Source organism: Dipodomys spectabilis, unplaced genomic scaffold, assembly GCF_019054845.1.
Source record: "Dipodomys spectabilis isolate Male_0828 unplaced genomic scaffold, ASM1905484v1 ptg000173l, whole genome shotgun sequence".
Classification (NCBI taxonomy): Eukaryota; Metazoa; Chordata; class Mammalia; order Rodentia; family Heteromyidae; genus Dipodomys; species Dipodomys spectabilis.
In genome coordinates this window covers 5,372,835-5,397,222 of record NW_024870850.1, presented here as the reverse complement: position 1 = coordinate 5,397,222, position 24,388 = coordinate 5,372,835, and the positions used below count along the sequence as shown (strand labels likewise).

Here is a 24,388-nt window from a genome sequence, read left to right as displayed (position 1 = left end):
ATAATATATCAGAGGGTAAATTTAATGTCTTACTGAAACCTATAGAGAAATGTAAGCTGTATAATTCCAATTATAATACAATTGCAAGACTCTTAATGAGCATGAGAAAATATATTAAAAATTTTAATAATATATAGCAAAAACCCAACTGTTACATTATCAATACATGTGATAGTCATTGAGCAAAAAATATTGAATAAAAAAGCTGGAATAAAGAAGATAAAACTGGGAAGCAGTTATGGCTTGGAGGATAAAAAAACACTGTTTTTTCTGATAGTAAATGCTGAATTCTGAGGATTTCACCTAAGTGAAAAGTTTCCTAAATTATTTGAAGCAAACAAGGTTCACAAAAAGAAGTAATGGTAGTGTACATGTCTCAGCATATATGGAGCAATGTGTGAAATGTCCAGATCTTCAGTATGCCAACACACACAGGACTCCATGCCTCCTGAGAACTGCAAGTTTCCTGGCTTTTGGAGATCCCTTGGGCATGGCTCTGGACTGCATGGCTCTTTGCTTCACCTTGCTAACTGCTGCTGTTCTTGGAATGTTTTTGAAATACCAAGACACTGCCATTGTCAAGGCCAATAACAAGGTTCTCAGCTACATCTTGCTCATCTCCCTTATCTTCTGTTTCCTCTGTTCCTTGCTCTTTCTTGGCCGTCCCAACGTAGTCACCTGTATCCTGCAGCAGATCACATTTGGGGTTGTGTTCACTGTGGCTGTTTCCACAGTGTTGGACAAAACACTGACTGTGGTCCTGGCATTTAAGGCCACTTCCCCAGGAAGAAGTATGAGGTGGCTACTGATATCAGGGGCTCCTAACTTCATCATTCCCATTTGTACTTTGATCCAAGTGACTCTTTGTGGACTCTGGCTGGGAATCTCTCCTCCCTTTGTGGACACAGATGCACACTCTGAACATGGCCATATTATCATTCTTTGCAACAAGGGCTCCCTCACTGCCTTCTACTGTGTCCTAGGATTCCTGGGCTCCCTGGCCATGGCTAGTTTCACTGTGGCTTTTCTCTCCAGGAATCTGCCTGACACCTTCAATGAAGCCAAGTTCCTAACCTTCAGCATGCTGGTGTTCTGCAGTGTGTGACTCACCTTCCTTCCTGTCTATCACAGTGCCAGGGGGAAGGTCATGGTGGCTGTGGAGGTCTTCTCCATCTTGGCCTCTAGTGCAGGGCTCCTAGGCTGCATTTTTGTTCCAAAGTGTTACATCATCTTGTTAATGCCAAACAGAAATTCTCTCCATGGCTTCAGGGATAAAAGACATAGTAGTAGAAATAATCATTCTTAAGATTAAGCCCATGGGTTTGGTTAGTAAACAGAAGGTCTGATCTAAATCTACAGTAATTATCTCTTCTTTTCATAGTTTGTATCATAGAATTTTACTTCAGAGACTAAGGTGCTAGTGTGAATTTTCCTAGCAGTGATAATCACATGTGATGGTGATCCCAATTTAAAGTGGAATTTTGCTTCTATATTTTTGCTTCTTCCTATTTAATCTGCACTTAATTATCTTATCCCTCTTCCTGAAATCTTTTCTATGTTGTCTTTATATATATATATACACACACACACACACACACACATATATATAATTGTAAAGATACTGTACAGAGGTGTTACAGTTACATGAGTAATGTAATGAGTACATTTCCTATCAAGCATCCTTACCCCCACTTTTGTTGTCCTTTAATTCTTTTTCTCTCCACCTCCTCAACTCCTCCCTACACACCAAGTTGTAAAGTTCATTTTTAACATATTGTCTTGTACATCTCATTGTTACAATGGGTCAAACTGTATCCTTGTTTCATCATTTTGGTATTTCCATTCCCCTCCTCAAATTAGAAAAATGTATATACAAGATGCAGAGCACTGGAATCAAATACAATGAAACAGGGGTTATATCATGGGGGACAAATATACAAAAGAAACAAAAAAGAACACTGCACATTAAAAACAACAGCTAAAATGATAAAACCTCTTGTGTCCCTATCTTGGAGTTCATTTCATTTAGCATCATCTTATTTGGTCATATGTACGTAGCTTTTGATCTTTTCTGCTTGTCAGGTAAGGTTATCTATTGTCTTTCTCAATAACTCCTCTAAATTTTTCTGTATGTTAACTTCCTGTGTGCACACCACAATGCTATAGAGTCCTCAAAACCATTTAATTAATGTTTCCCCTTCATAAATTTACATCTTTTAATGTCCTTAGATTTTCTTTTGTTCAATATTTGTACATTTCTACTCACTATGTCACCTTTTGAAATTATCCTGAGTCTCTTTAATGGGACTTTTCTCTCTGGCCCAGTCTCCCTTTCTATTTAACTCTATCTCCTTCTTTGTCTTCCTCTTCCATCTCATACTGCTTCCCTCCTATAACTTAAGAATGATTGGGTGTGTTACAAAAATACACTTTGATTTAAGATTACAATGTATAAGATTTTTTGAGTTTTCTCCTAAGATTAAAGTCCCCCATCCATAATAGTAAGCCCCTTCTTGCCTGGATATATTTTTATTTTATTTTATTCTTACAATTTGTTAAACAGGATTTTTTTTAATTTTCACATTTCAGGACTCTTGATAAGGATACTTATTGTTTCAAATAGGTTGATTTAGTGGGCTCTACTCTATGTTTACAGAATTACATTTTTAAGAGATATAGACACAATTGCACTCATTTCTTGTCTGTTCAAGAGTTCTTTATATATTTCTTCTGATAAAAATTCAATTGATTTATGCATACTTGTCATAAGGACCTATACTGTCCTTTACTTTTTTCACTCAATGTTTCTTTACCACATGAACCACAGTTTCACTTCTAGCTCTTTGGCCTCTTACTGAAAATAAAAGTTTCATACACTTTCCTCCCCAGGGTGACTTCAAACCTCTTCTCACATTTACATTTCTAATAAATACATGGCTATGTAACTTACCATATCTTTCTATAAATTAAATCTCTTGTTGACAATATAACAATATTTGGCAAAAATGTTTTGTATTTGTTCTTTAGTTGAGGGCATGATGTTTAACAAATGAAAATGTAATTAATTTTCAACTCCCTTAGTATGCTAATCAATATTATAATGAAAATACTCACCAGTTTCTATTAAACTTTTGACTATCTTCTTTATTTTTTTTAAAGAATTTCATTAATACAGTTGATTTTTATATTATTGAGTACAATGCAGAATTGTTGGGAGGATATGTGATTTCAGTGATTTTTGCATAGAATTTTGTAATCCTTGCTAAATTTTCCTGAGTTACACTTTCAGTAATCTTATACAACACTTTTTCTCTTAGATGTAACTACAGCCACTAAACAAACAGATTTGAGAGTGAACACTGAAAACTAAATCAAGGAGGTAAAGAACTCCATACATGATCTAAAACAAAGCTTCAACAAAGGAATTCAAGACATCAAAATGGACACATTAGAAGGAAGGGGAAAAAAAAGTAGAATGTCTTGAGTGTAGGCTAGACCATGCAGAAAATCGAACCTCTGGGAATGAAGATAGCCTAGACATTATGGAGAAAGAACGAACAATTACTCAATCTCTGTGTTTGATTCTGATACCCTGTGTGTTCTATATACATTTATCTGATTTGGGGAATGTAAGGGAATAACAAAATGCTGAAACAAGAACAAAGAGTGACCCAATGCAACAATGATACTTACAAAACACTAAGTTGGAAATGACCTTTAAATTTTTATGGAGCGAGACAGGGGGGAAGGAGGCATGGGGGAGAGAAGGGATAATGGAGGAAAAATGAAGAAATGGATAACAATGTTCGACAGAAAATAAACTTATTACCTTACTCACATTACTGTAACCCATTTGTATAACACCTTTACAATAAAATAAAAAAGTAAATAACTGTAATGGGGGTTCAATTAAATACGTCTATTTAGGTATATCCTGATTGGGTACCCCTAACACTTAGCCTCCAGGAAAAATGAGATTTTGGACATATGGAGGAAAATGAGTGGATATGCAAAGCCTCATTTGTAGTGAGGGGCAAGTTCAGTAGGACAAAGGGCACAGGTTTTTCATCATATTGGACAGCTAGGCCTAAACATACACATAAGTACATACTGTGCATACACAGAATTTGCATGTAATCATAGTACCATTGGATGGGGAAGAGAGAAAAAATAATTGTAAAGGGTGAATAATATCAAACTACATGATATATATGTATGAATATGGGATAACTAAGTGAAAGCTGCAAGGTAGAAGAGATGAGGGAAGAGTAATGTATGAGTCCAGTGAAAGTATAACATATCCATGAATGACATCACAGTGAGAGCTCTTTGGAGAGTTATTATATACTTCAAATGAGTAATATGAATGTAACTGAGGGGCTGTCATTGGGAGGCACTAAATGGAGGGAGGAGGGTGAATGTAGATGCTGAAATTGGCTAAACTGTTGAAAAAAAGCAAAGCAAAGAAGTCAATGAAAAAAAATGGACTGCATTAACTTGCAGAACTTCATGGGAAAGGACAAAGCTAGCTAGATCAATAGAAAAGCCCACAGATTGGAGAAGCAAACTTCACTTGCCATACAACAGACAAGGGCTTCATATATAAAATACACTTAGAACTAAAGAAATTAAATTCCTCCAAACAAATCTTCAAAGAAACAATCCCCTCATTAACATTCTCTGAAGAGGAAATAAGAATGGCCAATAGATACATGAAGAAATGCTCAACTTTTCTGGCCATCAAAGAAATGCAAATCAAAACAATATTGATACCCCACCTCATCTCAGTTAGAATGGCTGTAATCAAGAAATCTAATAACAACAGATGCTGGAGTGGATGTGGCCAAAAGAGAACACTACTACACAGCTGGTGGGAATTTGAACTTGTAAAAACACTCTGGAAAGCAATAGGAGATTCTTCAAAAGACTAAACATGGTGCTTGAATGAAGGGAAAGCACAAAGTAGCAAGGTCTGATGAAGGGAAGAAAGCAAATATCTGCCCTCTGGTGGTAGGAAAGAAAATTGGCAAATTCACAGTATGAACAACAAAATAACAATTTTGAGTACCTCAAAAACCATTATTCCTCAATTATTATCATTCCTCAAGAAGTTAAACGTAGCCACTCTTTGGTGGCTCATACTTGAAATCTTAGCTCTCAGGAGACTGAGAATTAAGCATCGTGGTGTAAAGCCAGCCCAGGCAGCAAAGTCCAAGAGACTCTTATCTCCAATGAACCACTACAAAACCAGAAGTGGCACTATGGCTCAAACACATGAACCACAACAAACATTCAACACAGAACTGCCCTATTATTTAGCAATTCCAATCGTGGGCACTTAACCAATAGATTAAAAACTGGGATATAATCATGCTACCAGCACAACAATGTTCATTGAATTCCTGTTCACTATAATCGAGGTCTGAAATTTGCCCAGATGCCCTCAATGAATAAAATGATCAAGAATGTGGACTACGTACACAATGGGTTTTTGTCCATCCATAAGAATGAATGATGTACCATTTATAATGAGATGGAAAACCTGGAAAAATGTATACTAAATGAAGTGTCAGGCCCAGAGAAACAATGGATGAACATTTTCCTTTATGTATGGAAGTTAGAATTAGTTTTTAAAGTAAAAGCTTGGGTGGTATGCAAGTGTATTTAAATGAATTAACTGAAATACAATAGATTCACTATTGCCCTCCGGAGGGTGAGACAATCAATGGAGGCACAGACAGTGAAAGGTGGACAAAAGTTTATTTACACTATTTTACACCAGAAAAGGATCTTGAGCCTACCTTGTTCTGGGCTATGTACCCAGAACCAAGAGCAGCCTCAACCACCAAATCTTCAAGCCTCCAATAGACACTCCTGAATCACTAACCTTTCTTAGTTGGTAGCAATCTACCAAATAGCCGGTCTGCAAACCTCCAAACCTCAGATCTCCAAAGCTCCATGGCCCCAAACCTCCAACGGGAAAGGCTTTTCCTCCTCCCCTGCAGGCTTCTCCACTCTCCACAGGCCTGCCCTGCTCTGCTCCAGGTAGTACTCTCTACAGGCCTCTCTAGCAGAAGGCACCAAATGGCCTCCAGTGGAAACCCCGACTGACCTCCAAAGGAGGCCCTAAATAGTCCCTCAAGGAAGCCCCAAATGACAGCAGAAAGAGGCCCCAAATAGCCCCTTAAGGAGGCCCTGAATAGCTTCCTCGAGAAACCCCAAATGACCTCTCAAGGTTTGCCCTGTCCTCCACAGGCCTACCCTGCTCTGCTCTGGCAGGCATTTCCCTCCTGCCATCTCTCCCTCCACTCCTACTACTCTCCTCCCTCTGCACTAACTAACTAATTAACTAACTAATGGTCTTTTCCTAATGGTTCTTCCATTAACTGTATTCCAACTGCCATTCATGCTCCTCCCCCAAGCTGCCCACTGTGCAATCACTTCTTCAGCTCACCATGTGGGGCTCGACACTCCACCACTCCAATAGCATGACCACCCCTTTCAGCAGCATGCCCCATTCCTTCTGCAACATTCCCCACCCCTTTCAGCAGCATGGCATGCCCCTGCGGCAGTGCCCCATGGGGTGGTGATGTCAGCCTCTGAAAGCCTGCTCTGCCAGATGGCTTAGTCTGTGGAGTGGTGAAGCTTGCCTATTGATGGCCTGCCCCCTCCAGCAGGCCAGGCCAACAGGCCATGCTGACGATTGGGCCCTGCTGATTATTGAGGCCCACAAGTATTACATTCTCCACTGGTTTTCATGTCCAATCAAATCATTGATTCCTTCTGAACCAAATCCTAAACTTTCTCTTCTCTCCCTGCATTGAACAGTCTTAAAAATGCAGATTTAACACACAATAGGAGCAAACTATATAAACACACTAGTTAACAATATTTAACACTTGGTAAGTCTTATCTTTAAGGGATCCTCTGAGTGTCTCTGAACAGTCCATCTAGCAGCCTTCTCTGGATATTGTTCCACTGCCTGTTTCACTTGAGATTGATGCTTCCAATGCTGTTTTCCTACAATATTAATAGCCGATGGTGTAGTTAGCACTACTGAGTAAAGTTCTTGCCACATGGGTTCTAATTCAGAAGCATGATGCCTTTTACCCACACCAGCTGTCCAGGCAGGAAAGAATGGATGCAGTTTTTCTCAGGATGCGGATGGGCCTCTGCTACCAAAGGAGAGGCATGCAAAAGAGCATGTTGCAAAGCCTGCAGGGACTCTACAAGATTGTGCTTAGACATTTCTGTTAATAAAACTCTCCCAAGTTTAGGAACCAAAGAGGATGGTCTACCATAAATTATTTCAAAGGGAGTGAATCCTCTAACATAAGGGGTGCATCTTGCTCAAAGGAAGCAAAGAGGAGGCTTACCCCAGTCATGGCCAGTCTGTGTAACTAATTTAGTTAAAGTTTCCTTTAAGGTCCTATTCATTCTTTCCACCTCCCCTGAACTCTGAAGTCTATAAATACAATGGAACTTGGAATTTATTCCTAGGGCCTTATCTAAAAGTTGAGTAACTTGGGCCATGAAGTCCAGGCCACTGTCAGACTCCACTGCTAAGGTTAAGCAAAATTGAGAAATTATTTCATGGAGTACATTTTTTACTGTTACCTGAGAGGTTCCAGTTTTTGTTGGGAATGCCTCTGACTACCATGAAAAAGTGTCCACAGATACCAATACCCATATTTTAAAGGCTTTACTGAGTTCCAGGAAGATGGTAGAGGAGAAGCTGGAAGTTAAACAATCCAAAAATTTATACGGAACAATAAAAGACCCATTAGCAAAAATGCTCCTCAACGGAAAGAACACTGCTGGAGGAATATCAATACCAAATTTCAAACTCTACTATAAAGCCACAGTAATCAAAACAGCTTGGTACTGGCATAAGAACAGACCTTGGGACCAATGGAATAGAACTGAAAACCCAGAAATGAACCTACAGACCTATAGCCAACTAATCTTCAATAAGGGAGCTAAAATAACAGAATGGAAGAAAGACACCCTCTTCAGTAAATGGTGCTGGCAAAATTGGTTAACTACATGTAGAAAACTAAAGCTAGATCCTTATATATCACCCTGCACCAGAATCAACTCCAAATGGATCAAAGACCTCGAAGTCAAAGAAGACACTCTGAAAACATTACAGGATGGAATAGGAGAAATCCTAGGTCTCCTTGGCTCAGGCTGAAATTTTCTTAATAGAGACCCGGAAACACAACAAATTAAAGAAAAGTTGGACAAATGGGATTGCATGAAGTTGCAGAGCTTCTGCATGGCAAAGGACATAGCTACCAAGATCAATAGAAAGCCTACATATTGGGAGAAGATCTTCACTAGCCATACAACGGACAAGGGTCTCATATCTAAAATATACTTGGAACTCAAAAAATTAAATCCCCCAACAACAAATCCTCAAAGAAACAACTGTCCAATAAATAAGTGGGCTAAAGACTTAAAGAGAAACTTCTCTGAAGAAGAAAGAAGGAGAGTCAATAGACACGTGAAGAAATGCTCAACCTCCCTAGCCATAAAAGAAATGTAAATCAAACCAAGATTGAAATGACACCTCACCCCAGTAAGAATGGAAAAAATCAAGAACTCTAACAATAACAGATGCTGGAGGGGATGTGGACAGAAGGGAACCTTACTTCATTGTTGGTGGGAGTGTAAACTTATTCAACCACTTTGGAAAGCAGTATGGAGGTTCCTGAAAAGACTTCACATAGAGCTCCCCTATGACCCAGCAATCCCACTTTTGGGCATTTACCCAAATGTTTACAAACAAGACCACACTGAAGCTCCCAGCACAACTATGTTTATTGCAGCATTATTTACCATAGCTAAGATATGGAACCAACCTAGATGGCCCTCAGTAGATGAATGGATCGAGAAAATGTGGTATATATACACAATGGGATTCTATGCTTCCATCAGAAAGAATGACACTGCCCCATTTGTTAGGAAATGGAAAGGTTTGGAAAAAATTATATGAAGTGAAGTAATCCAAGCCCAAAGAAACATAGGTCCCATGGTTTCCCTAATTTACAATATCTAATATATGTATGAGTCAAGCAGAAAAGGTCACTTCCCAAAATTCTCCAGGTGAAGTACCTCACCTATGCACACTCTCCACAGACACTGTGGCTATTTGTCTGTGGGTGTTTGATAATAACTCTATCCATCTCTTGTATATACCTCTGCTTACTGCTTTTTTTCTAGGATAGAACAATGGCCTAAAGTTCTCATAACTGAAAAACCTTCTCCCCCAGTGTTACAGGATCCCCTAAAGGAAGACTAACTAGTGTACTCTCCTTCCCACTCTGTCATCACCACTTCCAATGTTAACTGCCTCCCATCTCAGAAGTTTTTCCTTGTACCAGACTGTGCTAGTACAAGGTGGTACAGTCCCCTCATTACCATTGAGAAAAGCGCATGGAGGAGATGGTGGGCAAGTACACTCTAGTGTATGTTCCCTTTATAATTAGTGGTCTGTGTAATGGGAAACAGTATAATCTATCCTTCTCTGAAAAAATCCAAGGGGCTCATCTCTTTATTAGAGATAGTATTTTTTACACACCAGTCCACCTGGGATGATTGTCAGCAACTTTTACAGGTGCTTTTCACCTTGGATGAAAGGGAGTGAATGCAGCACAGTGCCTTGAAGGTGGTCCTTGGACTAGATGGTTTACCCACAGATGACCCAGACTTTTTGGAGCAAGTCTTTCCCCTGACTTGCCCAAGCTGGAATTATAACAGCAATCAAGGTAAGCAGATGCTTACCAATTATTGCCAGACTCTGTTAGCAGGGCTATGGGCAGAAGCTAGGAAGCCAAGTAATTTATCTAAGGTGAGTGAGAGTATACAGCTCCCCAGTGAGTCCTCTGCTGCTTTTCTAGAATGTCTCTTGGAGGCCTATAGGACTTATACATCTACAAATCCTGAGGCCTCGGAGAATTCAAGAGCCCTAAATATGGCCTCTGTTACCCAGTGGGGCCAGATATTGGAAGAAAGCTTCAAAAGTTAGAAGGTTTTGAGGGAAAGGTAGATTGAATTTCCCTTACACATCTTTGAAGGCTGTGGCAGACAAGTGTGTACAGAGGTGTTTTTCTTCATTAGTGAGTTTATGTTGGTGGAAAGCCTTCTGCTTGTATCTTTATGGCATTGAAACTGACATAACATTTACAAAAGAGGATGTTTACCTGGATATGGTGTCTGTGAATCAATCCTCTAAGTACTCTCATAACTTTAGTTGACAACTCAGAGACATAGACTTTTTCTGGCCACTTCACCATTCACATGACATGATATCATCCCATGCAATCCAGTTGCATCATCCCAAATAACTTTCATGCAAATAGTCTAGACACAGACTTTGGACAAACTCCAACCAAGATAACTCCATCTCTGGGGTCTCACTATCTGTGGTCTTAGATGAAATCACAGCACCTGCAGTGAAGAAGGCAAATCTGAAAACGTTTTCTAACTCACGTTTTTCTTCCTGATGTAAGGCTACAAATGCAGAGCCCCTGGGAACACTCTTATACATTACTTCTGGCGACTAAGAAGAGGCTTTGATTAGAGGTGAGTTATAGTGTAGATCTCTGTCAATAAAAAGATACATATGCACATATACATAACTGAAACTCTGGGTCTCACTTCCTGCCAGCTTTTCTGTTTGGCAGAGGATTCAAGGATGTGCCCTTTAGCTTTCACACTCCTCCTTCTCTATCTTCTCCTCCCTGTCAAGTCCTTGGCTGGCACTAGCTTCTTTTCTACAATGAAGCACCGAGCACACATGGATGGAGATGTGATGATCGCTGGGATTTTCCCTCTCTACTCTTTGGGAAAAGATCACAGTAACATCCATGCTTCCAGTAAAGAACAGAACAAGGTGCAAGTAATTCAATATTTTATTTCCATTTACTGTTTTATTCTGAGGATATTTGATGAGTGAGGGGACTCTGGGTGTACACATCAATGATCTCTGTCCCTCTACAGTGACCTCCATAACTATTGCATCTGGAAGAGCTCAGATTCAGTATGTTATCTTACTTTCCTGTTGAATGATTTTCTCCCAGCTAGCAGGAGAGGACTCTTTCCTTCTATGTAGCTTCTCCTTTCCAGGCCTGTAAGTTCTTCACTTTGCTCCAGAGTGGCTGTGTCTCCTCCATTTCATCTGTCTCTGTGGAAAATGAAGTGATGTTACTACAATCAACCTGAGTCACTGGCATGAGTTCTTTATTAAAATGGTATAACTACATTTCCTTACACTCTAGGCCAGTAACCTGAGAAATTTGTTTAGTAACACCTATATTTTGCAAATCTTGTTAAAATTTCTTATGGTGGCTCATGCCTGTAAACCTAACTAATTATTGGGCAAATTTATGAGAACGGAGGTTTGACAACAGCCCAGGCAGGCAAATCTGTGAGACTTTAATCTCCAATTAACCAGTCAAAAGCTGGAAATGAAGCTGTGGTTCCAGAGACAGCGTGCAAGCCTTGAGCAATAAAGTTCAAGGACAGTACCCAGGCACATGACCTAGGAATGGTATGAATGCACACACACATTCTTAGTGTACACAAGCAAATTTACTGTTCCAAGTCAAGCCTTGTTTCATGTCAGATATGTTCCACAACCGAGGTGTTATCAGGCAGCTGAGTGTTATGATTCATTCCTTGGAGGAGAATTTTATGTGCCCAAGATGAGTTCTTCTTTACTTGTGCACATACATCGTCTTGAAGTTTTGTTTGTAACACTGTCTCAGTAACAATTGGCTATAGTAAAAGAAAGAGAAAACAAAAGAAAAATGACTCCACAGAACTCCTAGCAAATGATCTGATTTCAATTGCTAAAGATAATGTTATTGTCTCTATCACTGGCATTCCTTTTGAAGTGCTAGTATGACAACTATAGATGGAGGCAGCTGCCCACAATTAAGAGTAGAGATCACAGGATAAGAATTACTTTCGTCTGTGCTTTGAAGATACATGTCCTTATTTTTTATGTCACTGTTGAATTTTTATTCCTCTCTTGCTGGTCCTGGGAATTCAGAGCCTGGGTGCTATACCTGAACATTTTTGCTAAAGGATAGTGCTCTAGCCCTTTAGCCACAGTTCCAATTCTGGCATGTTTTATTAGTAAAATGGACATTAGAGTCTCATAAACATCCTTGAGCAAGTTGTCTTGTAAACATGATCCTCAGGTCTCAGTCTCATGTGTAGTTAAGACTGAAGGCATGAGGCAATACTGTCTGGCTTAGTTTATTCTTTATATTCCACACGATTTACCCATGCTTAGCTGATTTTCATGTTCTTAAATTCTGAAAATGTATTCAAGTATTTTTTAAGGTGCTAATATAGACATGTTGAATAGCATGATTTCAGCTGATGGATGTTTCATTGCTACCACAAGATACAAAGGAAAGTCTGGTCGGGGTTAATAAAATTTTATGCATGCTATTGACTACAAATAAAAAAATATTAATTGATTAAGGTTTTCTTGAAGACAAATAGAGCGCTGCATTTAGATATAACTAGGTGAGAGATTTGACTAATTTCTACATGCACTAAGGTTAGTTGTTGCTTGCCAATTTTGATAAAATGTTTTTTGTGCCAAGAATCTTATCCAGGTTGTACTTCCACACTACATGTCACATACTTTGATTACATTCACTCTCTCATTTATACCTGTTTTCACATCGTGGCACACATCATTTTCTCTCTTCTATATCTTTAATTTCTTCTAATCATTTTCACTTTTCTGAGGTAGCTAGGAAGAAGCCACTGGTGATTGGCTTACTTGCGTGCATTTTTATCTCAAAGCTGATACTCTACAACTGGAGGGATACCTCTGCTTCTAACTGCTTGTTGATTGACTGGAGATAAAATGTGCCATGGACTTTTCTGTGACAGCTTGCTTTGACTTAGGATCCTTATCTGTTGTTTCCTTGATTACCTAGGATTGCAGCTATAAACCACCAAGAGAGATAGTTTTAATTTCTTGAAAAATTGCCAAACTTTAATTTTTATATGCCATTGCCAAAACTGCATTTTTCCCTCTGGGTTAATGAATAATCAATGGGTCTTTATTGTCCACATGATTGAATATCATGTGTTTGTTGTGATTTTCTATTTCTAATTTCTAACTTCTTTTTTCACAATTGGATTTTTTTCTCTTCTGGTATTTAATTTTTAGAACTGTTTTCCATGATGCTGTTCATCCTCTGTAAGGCATTTAGCTCTAGCAAGACTTTTTAAAAATATGTTCTTTATTGTAGAAATAGTGTGCAGAGGGGTTACAGTTATATGAATAAGGTAATGAGTACATTTCCTATTAAGCATTGTTACCTCTTCCTTTGTTTTTCCCCTACCACCTTTTCCCTCCAAAACTCCCCAACTCTGCCCTCCCTTCCCCCCCCAACAAGTTGTAAAGTTCATTTTCAACATAGTATCTTGTACATGTTATTGTTACAATGGGTCAAACTGTATCCCTATTTAAGCATTTTTCCCTCCCCTCACTGCAGAATTAGAAAAGTATATATAGAAGATGCAGAGCACCAGAATCAAATATAGTGAAAATGGGTGTTATACCATGGGGGAGGAACATACCAAAGAAACAAAAACCACATAGTACAAAATAAGTATGTTCAAAACAATAGCACTAAAGAAAAAAACACTTGCTTCCTTATCTTGGGATTCATTTCACTTAACATCATCTTATATGGTCATATGTACATAGATTTTGACCTTTTCTGTTTGTCCTAGACTTATAATACTTGTGCTTGCAAGACTTTTAGCTGTTCATTAGCCTGTCCCACCATTGTGTTCATTGTGCTGAAACGTTTCATTTGGATGCAAGCACAGTAACTTTCCATTTCCAGTGTTTGGAGTGAAAGTTAGGACCTTGTCAATGAGACAATTGATTCTGCCATTTACTCAGAGAATAATTATTCCTATTGTTTTATGAGCTATTGACTTGTATTTATATTTCCCCTCATTTACACTATTATTTGCAAGTTTCTATTAAGAACCAAAAAATGTTGAGGGAAAAAATATATGGTCTAGATTTAGTGTTTCACACATGAATGGCCCAGTTTCTCAATAGGAACCCTTGCTAAGAGTGTCATGATTAGGCCTTGTATTATATGATACCTTCTCCAACAATCAGATATCTATTATTTGCAATTATTTTTCAGTCTTTTATTTCTTTGATCCATGTGTCTGTTTTAATCAGAATGCTTTCTGCTATTATGGCTGTGCAGTATAAATACAAAACAGGCAGGGGGATGCTTTTGTGTTGCTCTTGTGTTAAAATATCTCTGACTAATGGAGGATTTCCTTATTCATAAAATTCAGTTTTCCTTGTTCTGTTTCTGTGAAGGAAATGATAAGAATTTTGAGTAGACTGTACTGAATCTTCAGTAATATAGCTCTTTTAATCATACTGCTTCTAGCATGCTGAATAATGGAAAGTGTGGGTTCATATGTGAAATTTTGTTTCTTTCCCCTTCTGTGGTTCATGAATTTTTGCTACAGTTTTACAATCCTGTTCTTGTAGAAGCTTCTTTTTGCTTTATTGATTATTGGCTTTGTACTTTAGTCTCTAATTCTTTTTCTTCTACTTGATTATTTTATTCCTTCTATTAATTTTGTTTTTCTAGTTCCTTGAGATGAAGCATAGGTTCCTTAGTACAGAACCACTACTCCTGATTTCAGCAAAGGTTTTACAGTATCCTTTTATTGTTCTTTTTCTATATGTGTAGATTCTTATTTCTGTTTTCATTTTTATGTGTTCCAAAGATTAGTAAACTTCTTGTTCTTTGCCTTAAAAATAAGTTACATAATCATGTATTCTAATTACATTGAATAGTTTTAATTAAATTAAAGGCTTTATTTCTGATTGAAAAAGAATTTATTTCATTTCCATGTTATGGAAATGTGTTGAGGATTATCTCAAAGTCTGCTTACATAGAGTCAATTGCTTTGATAATATGTTTATGTTCATTTACAATTGTTATGTCATCTTGTTGATCTGATTGCTTCATCATTGCATTACAAACATGGCACATTTAATTGCTTTGATTGAGGTCTATTTAATGTGATAAGTTATGGATACTTTTGCTTTCTTTTCCCTTTCATTTGTGTGGACTGCCTTATTCCATTCCTTTTTTTCTCCATTGATGTACTGTTTATTGTTATTATAAAGATGATGTACGGACAGTTTCCAGTTACATATAAGTAAGATGAAGAGAATATTTCTTTTCAAACAATGTCACCACTTCACTCACTATATTTCCCTCCCATCCTCACCCACAAAGTCTATAGTTTATTTCCAACATAGTGTCTACTGAGTACCACTGCTGCATTTGAACATCCTTTTTTCCACCTTTTTCTGTGACTCCATGCTCACCAAAACAGCAATAAAGAAAATAGCCATCTTGTTCCCACTCTCCTAAGTTCTTTTTAACAAATGTTATTTTATATGCTCAGATGGACATAGGTATTACCCCTTTTTGTTCCTCTCCTGAGTACGTTCTCCTTTGATCTCACTGTGGGGAATGCCTACAGACTTGTATATTTTATCATGTGGAAGTGCTTTTGGTGGGTTGTTTTTTTGTTTGTTTGTTTTGGTTGATTATGGGGCTTGAAATCTGGGCCTGGGTGCTGTCCCTCAGCCCCTCACCTCAAGGCTAGTGCTTTACCTCTTGAGCCACAGGACCACTTCTGGCTTTTTCTGCTAATGTGCTGAGGAATCCAACCCAACCTCATACATGCAAGACAAGCACTCTATCCCTGAGCCAACTTCCCAGCCCCTGATGTTTTGTTTTTTCACCATTTGGTTTGTTTATTTGTAGATTTTTAGGTGTATTCTATACTCAAAGAAATCATACAACCTATGTTTCTGTGGACGTGGCTTACATTCCTTTCTTACTCTCACTGAAGGCCATTGATGGTCAACTGACTTTCTTGGAATCAAACTATCCTTTGGACTTAGGGTTTTATTCATTCAGGTATTCCAATTTGTATTTGTAGAGTTTGCATTCCCAGTCATTGTTGACAGACCATGTCTCAACATTGCCATTGTATACCTTATTCTCCTGGTTTATTGAAACTGCTTCTTCCCTTCTCCTTTAGAGATTTCAGTGTTTATTGAGTGAGTTCCATAATAGTGAGTATTGACTTTTGGATTATGAATTTTCATTTGTCTGCTACAGATTTTGAGGTACTTATGGGGTTTAAAATAGATTATGAGAAGCTACTTTAGAATAATGGCAAAAATCTGTGATGATGAGCATAAAAGAAAAAAACATACACACACAATTAATATAGGGCTCTGATCAAATCCATAACTGAATGTAGAGACATGTTATAATGAAATCTTTTCCTTTAACTTTTAATGAAACTTTTTGTTTAATATTGTAAGATAAGATGGGGTTACAAATTTGACAAGAAATGTAATTACTACTTGACTAATATCACTGTACTCCCTCTATACATCACCTTGTCAAAAATAAAAATAAAAATATTTTCAGATATTAAAGTCATACAAATGTAAATGGCAACTACATTGTATTCCTCCCATAATTTGAAAATTGAATATTTAATTTTCCATTTTTCTATGGAAATTACTAGATATGTTAATAATTTTTCCTCTTCATAAAAATCATGTCTAACATTTGTCTACACAATTTACAATGGTAGAACCTTCTCAGCTCCTTGTACAGTCAGTGTCATCAGTAAGTGTTATACATTTTTAAAATTTTATTTTCTTTTGGTAGTAGTATGAACTGTTGCCATTGAACAGAGCAGTTTATGAATACAGTGTCTCTTGAACCATGTTACCATATTTACCATTTTTACCCACATTTCCAAACCCACTCCTTCCTTTTGTTAATTTTTGAATTATATATTGTACTTTTTGTGATTTAACAGAGAATTTATGTACACTGTATGTATAGTTTTATAAATATAGTTATATAGTTATGCATATTGTCTATCATTTCTGATCTACTGAGAGCACAAAAAATGAAAACACCAAAAAAGGTGAAGCATATCTTGTCTAAGTGGTGCTTAACAGGGAAAAATGCAAAGGAATATGGAATGGATGGGTGGCGAAAAGAAACATAATATCAAATGAGCATATTAAAAATGGAATTAGGGGTGGGTCAGGTTGATGTAGATGAGAAGATTGATGGAAATAGTGAAAAGTATCAAGAGACAATTACAAGACAATTGATATGTTGTGCAACTTTGAAAAAACTATTAAATTATTTTTTCAAAAACTAAAACAAAACCTTCCTTCTAAATACTTCAACTGGTTCTTAACAGAATCCAACACTGAAACTGTGATGCATGGCAATCTTCTCATTCATAGAGTTTCCAATTTTCTTTCCCTTTAGTTTACCTTTGAGCCTTTTGATCATGGCCTGAGTGACCATAACAAGTTTCCTGCTCTCTATCAGATGTCCCCAAAGGACACATCGATAGCCACTGCCATGGTGTTCTTACTGCTTCACTTCAGCTGGAGCTGGGTGGGACTGCTGACCTCACAAGTTGAGAATGGTCCATGGGTTCTTGCTGAATGGAAAGAAGAGATGGCCAAGAACAGAGTTTGTGTAGCCTATGAGCTAGTGATCTTAAGCCAAGACATGTCACATATATTCAAACTCATTGCAGTTCATAGTGAGATAAATCTATCTTCAGCAAATGTCCTCATCATATATGGTGATAATGATTCCCTGATAGCATTAATAATATTTATTGAGCAAATTTTTATACATGGCAAAGTTTGGATCATGAACTCTCAGTGGGATTTTACCATGAGGAGGAGATATTTCATGTTAGGCTCGTTGTATGTACCTCTGATTTTTACACCCCGTCAGTTGAAGTTTCTGGATTCACAGATTTTGTCAAGGCAGTTAAGCCTTCAAAACACCCAGAAGACATTTTTCTTGCCAGGCTGTGGTTTCTGTCATTTAATTGCTCAGATTCTGAGTCTGACTATGTGACATGGGACAACTGTGCTCAGGATGCCTCTTTGGATTGTTTGCCTGGGCGCATTTTTGACATGACAATATCTGCAGACAGTTACAATATATACAATGCTGTGTATGCTGTGGCCCAGGCTCTCTATGAGATACTTCTTCATCAAACAGAAATTCAAACATTGGGAAATAGAAAAGAAACAGTGCCTTCCCCTGAACAGGTAAGTTCTTCTAGGTTGGAGTACACCCACTATGAGCAAAGGCACTTTTTAAAGGGGTTTCTTATTGTCTGAAATCAAATATTTCTGCTTGTATGCATGTTTGTTTCTGTATATGAATATATATGTTTGTGTTTATATATACAAATATTATGTTTGGATTCATATGTCATACATAACTTGGTTGCTAAAATTAATGAATATTTCAGTATTTGAAGCAATTTTCTCCACTCTTAAATTTTTCCTTTCTTTTTCAGAAACTACTATACACACGAAATTGAACAAATTTATATTCAGATTTAAAGTATTAAATATTTCAGGTGCTTTTCAAAACCTTATATGATTCTTTATGTTTCAGTGTCTTTGTGGTACTTTAGACATGTGTGAATATGCTGTTAAGAAAACAACAGGCCAGTTACAAGGATAAAATATATTCCATATTTCTATAAGTTAATTTTGGCCAGTGGAGGGACTTGAACACAGTGCCTGGGCTATATCACCAAGTCTCTTTGTGCTCAAGGTTAATGCTCAACCATGTAAGCACAGCAATTCTTCTTGCTTTTTCTGAATTGTTCACTTGAAACATGTTTCTCACTTACTTTTCTTCCCAGGCTGGCTTTCAAGTATGATTCTCTGATCTGAGCCACCTGAATAGCTAGGATTACATCCATAAGCCACCAGCAACTTGTTCATGAATTCCTTTAATTACTAATAGCCTTAACATGTTCATAGTTAGTGTTTTGAAAACCCTAAATTGAGCTTTTCCCTATGAGTTTCTTCAGTCAAAGCAAAGGATGACCTACTGTACAGAATTATCCATATCTTCATAAGTGACCAAGTTTCATTCAACTTTTGGAATTAAACATTTAGCAACCTCCAGCAATAGACATTCATAAAATAGTAATTGTATCAAGAAGGAATAGAATGATTTCTCTAAAAGAAAGTCCTACTTCTCCTTTTCTGAATGATCAGGAAGGATTATTTTTCAGAGTGATTATTTTATTACTCCGTAGATTTTCTTCTGAGATACTTGATTAGATGTCTCTACTCTTTGAATTCATAATCAGAGATTAAAGGCAAGCAGGACTGTTTCTTTCTTCAGATTTTTGTCTTAACTCTGGAATTTACTTCACCATAAGTTCTCTCTTTTAGCTGCACACTTTTCTGAAAAACACCCATCTTTACAATCCAATTGGAGATCAAGTGATTTGGGACAAGAAAAGGAAATTGGAGCCAGAGTATGACATTCTGAATATTTGGGATTTTCCAGAAGGTCTGGAACTTGCAATAAGAACAGGGAAGTTTTCTCCATATGCTCCACACGGTAATCAACTGTCTTTATCAGAAGATATAGTAGAGTGGGCCATTGGAACTACAGAGGTGGGTTTGATCTAACCCTAATAATTTTAAGGACGCACAAATCAGCAAGAGTCACCCTTTACATTTACACCTGGTTGAGTGCCAGCAAATTTCTCCTATAATCCTAGCAACTAATAGAGCTGATATGGGAATATCAGTTTAGAGTCAGCTCCCATAGGAAACTCTATGAGACAATTATCTCCAATTAACCACAAAAAATCTGGAAGTAGAGCTGTGACTCAGATAGTGGGATGTTATCCTTGAGCAAAAATAGCTCAAGTGCCCAGGCCTTGAGTTCAACTCCAAGATCAGAACCAAAAGAGTTAAATGTGTCTCTACGAGTTGATTTTGAATATTGTCATAAGATGTAAATTACATTATTTCAGTAGGAATCTAATACTGTGATAAAGTACCTGAAAGTTAATTTATGTGGTTTAAATATTTCTTTTACTCCCCTCTGTGGAGGTTCATTTAATGGTTAATTGAGCTATTCAACCATCTTTGCTTAGAGGAATCATGGAAGGCATCTGTGACAAGAGACTCATGTCATGGTCATTGGAAAAGAAAGATAAGATGTCTCAGGTATTCACACAATGCTATAAAGTGGAGGTTTCTTTCTTGTTCTTCCCCAAGACACAGATGAGTAGGAGACAACCTATAATGACATGAATTCATGGTAACACCATGGGGCTGTACACCAGAAATTACTTTCTCACCACTACTTTCAGTCTTTTAAAGATCCCATACCTTTTAGTAATTCAACAGGCTAAAAACCAAGATGGTAGCACATAGCCCTTGGGAGTCATGGAATATGGAATCTATAACAGATTTCAATAAATTGACTGCGCTTACCTGCATAAAATATTATTATTAAAAATCACATTCTTTATGCTTAAATAGGGATACAGGCTGACCCATTGTAATGATGAGATGTACAAAACACTATGTTGAAAATGAACTTTACAACTTCAGCAAGGGTTGGGGGGAGTTGTTGGGGAGGTGGGGAAGAAAGGGATGGTAAGGGAAAAACAAAGGAGGAGGTAACAATGCTCAATAAAAAATGTACTCATTACATTACTCATGTAACTGTAACCCCCTGTACAGTATATTTTACAATAAAAAAGTTGCATAAAATTGCATTCTTTACTTTTTTTATTTAATTTATTTTATTTTATTTGTGAACATACTGTACAGAGGGGTTACAATTACATGGGCAGGATAATGCATAAATTTCTTACCAAGCATTGCAGCCTCCTCCTTTGTTTACCCTTCACATCCCTTCCCAGCCTCCCCCACCCCCCCAGTCCCAATCCTTCCCCCCCCCCCCCCCGCACTGACGTTGTAAAGCTTGTTTTGGACATGACAACTTGTACTTCTCATTGTTGCAACAGGTCCACCTGTATCCTTAAACGACTTGTTTTTCCCTATCTCCTCCACAAGTTATACTGACATCAAATATAGTGAAAGCAGGGGTTATACTGTGGGGGAGGGACATACAAAGCAACAAAGAAATAATCTTATAAATGCGTTAGAAACACATGCATGAAAGAAAAAAACATTAAAATACATATCTAAGGGTTCATTTTCCTAACATCACATTATCTGACCTTTTCCACTTGATTCATACATATACTAGATATTGCAAATAAGGGAAACCATGGGGGCTATGTTTCTTTGAGCCTGGCTTACTTCACTTAATATAATTTTTTCCAAGTCTTTCCATTTCCTAACAAATGGGGCAATGTCAACCTTACTTCATTGTTGGTGGGAATGTAAACTTGTTCAACCACTTTGGAAAGCAGTATGGAGGTTCCTCAAAAGACTCCACATAGAACTCTCCTATGACCCAGCAATCCCACTTTTGGGCATTTACCCAAATGTTTACAAACAAGACCACACTAAAGCTACCAGCACAACTATGTTTATTGCAGCATTATTTACCATAGCCAATATCTGGAACCAACCCAGATGCCCCTCAGTAGATGAATAGATCAAGAAAATGTGGTAAAAATTGCATTCTTTAAAACAATGGAGTTTTGCAGTGTTCAATATGAGTCTGAACAGTCACTGGCACATCCCTGCCTTTCCTCAGACTCCTCACTCTTTCTGCAGTGAGAGTTGTGGTCCTGGATTCAGGAAATCTCCTCAAGAGGGAAATCCTGTCTGTTGCTTTGATTGCACATCTAGCCAAGAAAATGAGATTGCTAATGGAACAGGTGAGTCCAGACTCAAAAAGAAATCCTTTACCTCTTCCTAGTTTTCCTCATCCGATCAAGTTAATGCAAAAGTTGTGCATTAAATTCTTTCAAGAGGTGGTATTGCTAATTGTAATATGATAGATCATGGCTTTCTATTTTAAATTTAGTAATATTTTCCACTCTATTGTAGTCAAAGTTATCTCCAGGAACCTTTCTTATTACTAATCATTATGACAAGACTCAACTCTAATAGAAAATTAAACATATCCTATTAAGGGGAGTGTTCATCTTAAAAGTTAAATGTTATGCACACAGAAAACATGGATTTCACATATCTTTATTTCTCAGTGCCCAGAACTCTACTTGGCACCAGACAAGGGCTCAGTAAGCTAGATTCAGTATAAGAAGTGAGCATGAGTATACAGTGTCCAAGAGTGGTCAATCTGTTCTACAGCTTAACAAGTGAGCAGGTGAGACAAACGTAATGGGTTGAAATCAAGGGAAAGTAGTGGTAGCAACTCCTGATAAAAGGGATGCTGTCGCTCCTGCCAAGGGAGCAAAGAATGGTAGAAACGCCAAAAAGGAAGACAGTGAAGAGGAGGAGGAAGATGATGAGGAAGAGGAAGATGATGAAGAAGAGGACCACAGTGATGAGGAAGAGGAGGATGATGAAGAAGAGGATGAAGTTGAGCCAGTAGTGATGAAAACAGCAGCTGCTGCTGCTGCCTCAGAGGACGAGGAGGATGAAGAGGAGGAGGAGGATGATTCTGAGGAAGAAGCTATGGATATTGTACGAGCTAAAGGAAAGAAAACACCTGCAAAAGCTGGTCCTGTAAAAGCCAAGAGTGTGGCTAAAGAGGAAGGTGAAGAAGTGGATGAAGATGATGATGATGACGATGATGAAGAGAAAGATGACGATGAGGAAGAAGAAGAAGATGAGGAAGAAAAGGAAAAAGAGCCTGTTAAAGAAGCACCTAGCAAAAGAAAGAAGGAAATGAGCAAACAGAAGGAAGTTCCTGAAGCCAAGAAACAGAAAGTGGAAGGCTCAGAACCAACCACACCTTTTAATCTGTTTATTTGAAACCTGAATCCAAACAAATCTGTTCCAGACCTAAAAGCTGCCATCAGTGAACTTTTTGCTAAAATGATCTTACTGTTGTGGATGTCAGAACTGTTACAAACAGGAAATTTGGTTATGTGGATTTTGAATCTGCTAAAGACCTAGAAAAAGCATTGGAACTCACTGGTTTAAAAGTCTTTGGCAATGAAATTAAACTAGAGAAACCCAAAGGAAGAGATAATAAGAAAGTTCCTACAGCAAAAACACTTTTGGCCAAAAATCTCTCCTTCAAAGTTACTCAGGATGATTTGAAATAAGTGTTTGAAAATGCCATGGAAATCAGAGTAGTTAGCCATGATGGGAATAACAAAGGGATTGCCTATATTGAATTTAAGACAGAAGCTGATGCAGAGAAAGCCTTTGAAGAAAAGCAGGGGGCAGAAGTCAATGGATGAAACATTGCCCTGCATTATACTGGAGAAAAAGGATAGAGGCAAGAATTCAAAGGTGAATCAAAAACTCTGGTTTTAAGCAACTTCTCCTACAGTGCAACAGAAGAAACTCTTCAGGAAGTATTTGAGAACGCAACTTTTATCAAAGTGCTTCAGAACCCAAATGGCAAACCTAAAGGGTATGCATTCATAGAGTTTGCTTCATTTGAAGATGCTAAAGAAGCTTTAAACTCATGCAATAAAAGGGAAATTGAGGGCAGAGCTATCAGGCTGGAGTTGCAAGGACCCAGAGATCACCTAATGCCAGAGGACATGCATCCAAAACTCTGTTTGTCAAAGGTCTGTCTGAGGAAACCACTGAAGACACCTTAAAGGAATCATTTGAGGGTTCTATTCCTGCAAGAATAGTAACTGACCGGGAAACGGGGTCCTCCAAGGGGTTTGGTTTTGAAGACTTCTACAGTGAAGAAGCTGCCAAGGAGGTCATGGGTGCCATGGAAGATTGTGAAATTGCTGGAAACAAAGTTACTTTGGACTGGGCCAAGCCCAATGGTGAAAATGGCTTCGGGGGTCGAGGTGGAGGCAGAGGAGGCTTTGGAGGGCGAGGCAGAGGAGGCCGAGGCAGATTTGGCCGAGGCGGCCGGGGCGGCTTTGGAGGCCGGGGAAGCTTCTGAGGAGGCAGGGGAGGAGGAGGAGGAGGTGGAGACTTCAAACCACAAGGAAAGAAGACGAAGTTTGAGTAGTTCCTTCTGTTCTATATCCCTCTTCCATTTGAAAGAAAGGACTCTGAGGTTTTTACTTTGTTACCTGTTTAATGACAGAGCCTTCTGAGGACATTCCAAGACAGTGTGCAGCCTGTGGTCTACTTGGAATCCATAGAGATTACATTTCAAGAGAGATACCCGGTTGGTTTTGACTGGATATTCATATAAACTTTTAAAAGAGATGAGTGATAAAACTAACCCTTATCTGTAAGTTTTGAATTTATATTGTTTCATCCCATGTACAAAACCATTTTTTCCTACAAATAGTTTTTTTGTGTTAGGGTTGTAAAAGAAAGAATGTTTTATCATGAAAAAAAAGATACCATAGTAGCCCAACTGCCAAATTA

General features: G+C 38.0%; 1 pseudogene; it reads left to right on the top strand.

Annotated features, from left to right (window-relative positions):
- Positions 1–490: 490 nt before the first annotated feature.
- Positions 491–24,214, top strand: LOC122119944 (annotated as a pseudogene).
- The last annotated feature ends 174 nt before the right edge of the window (positions 24,215–24,388 follow it).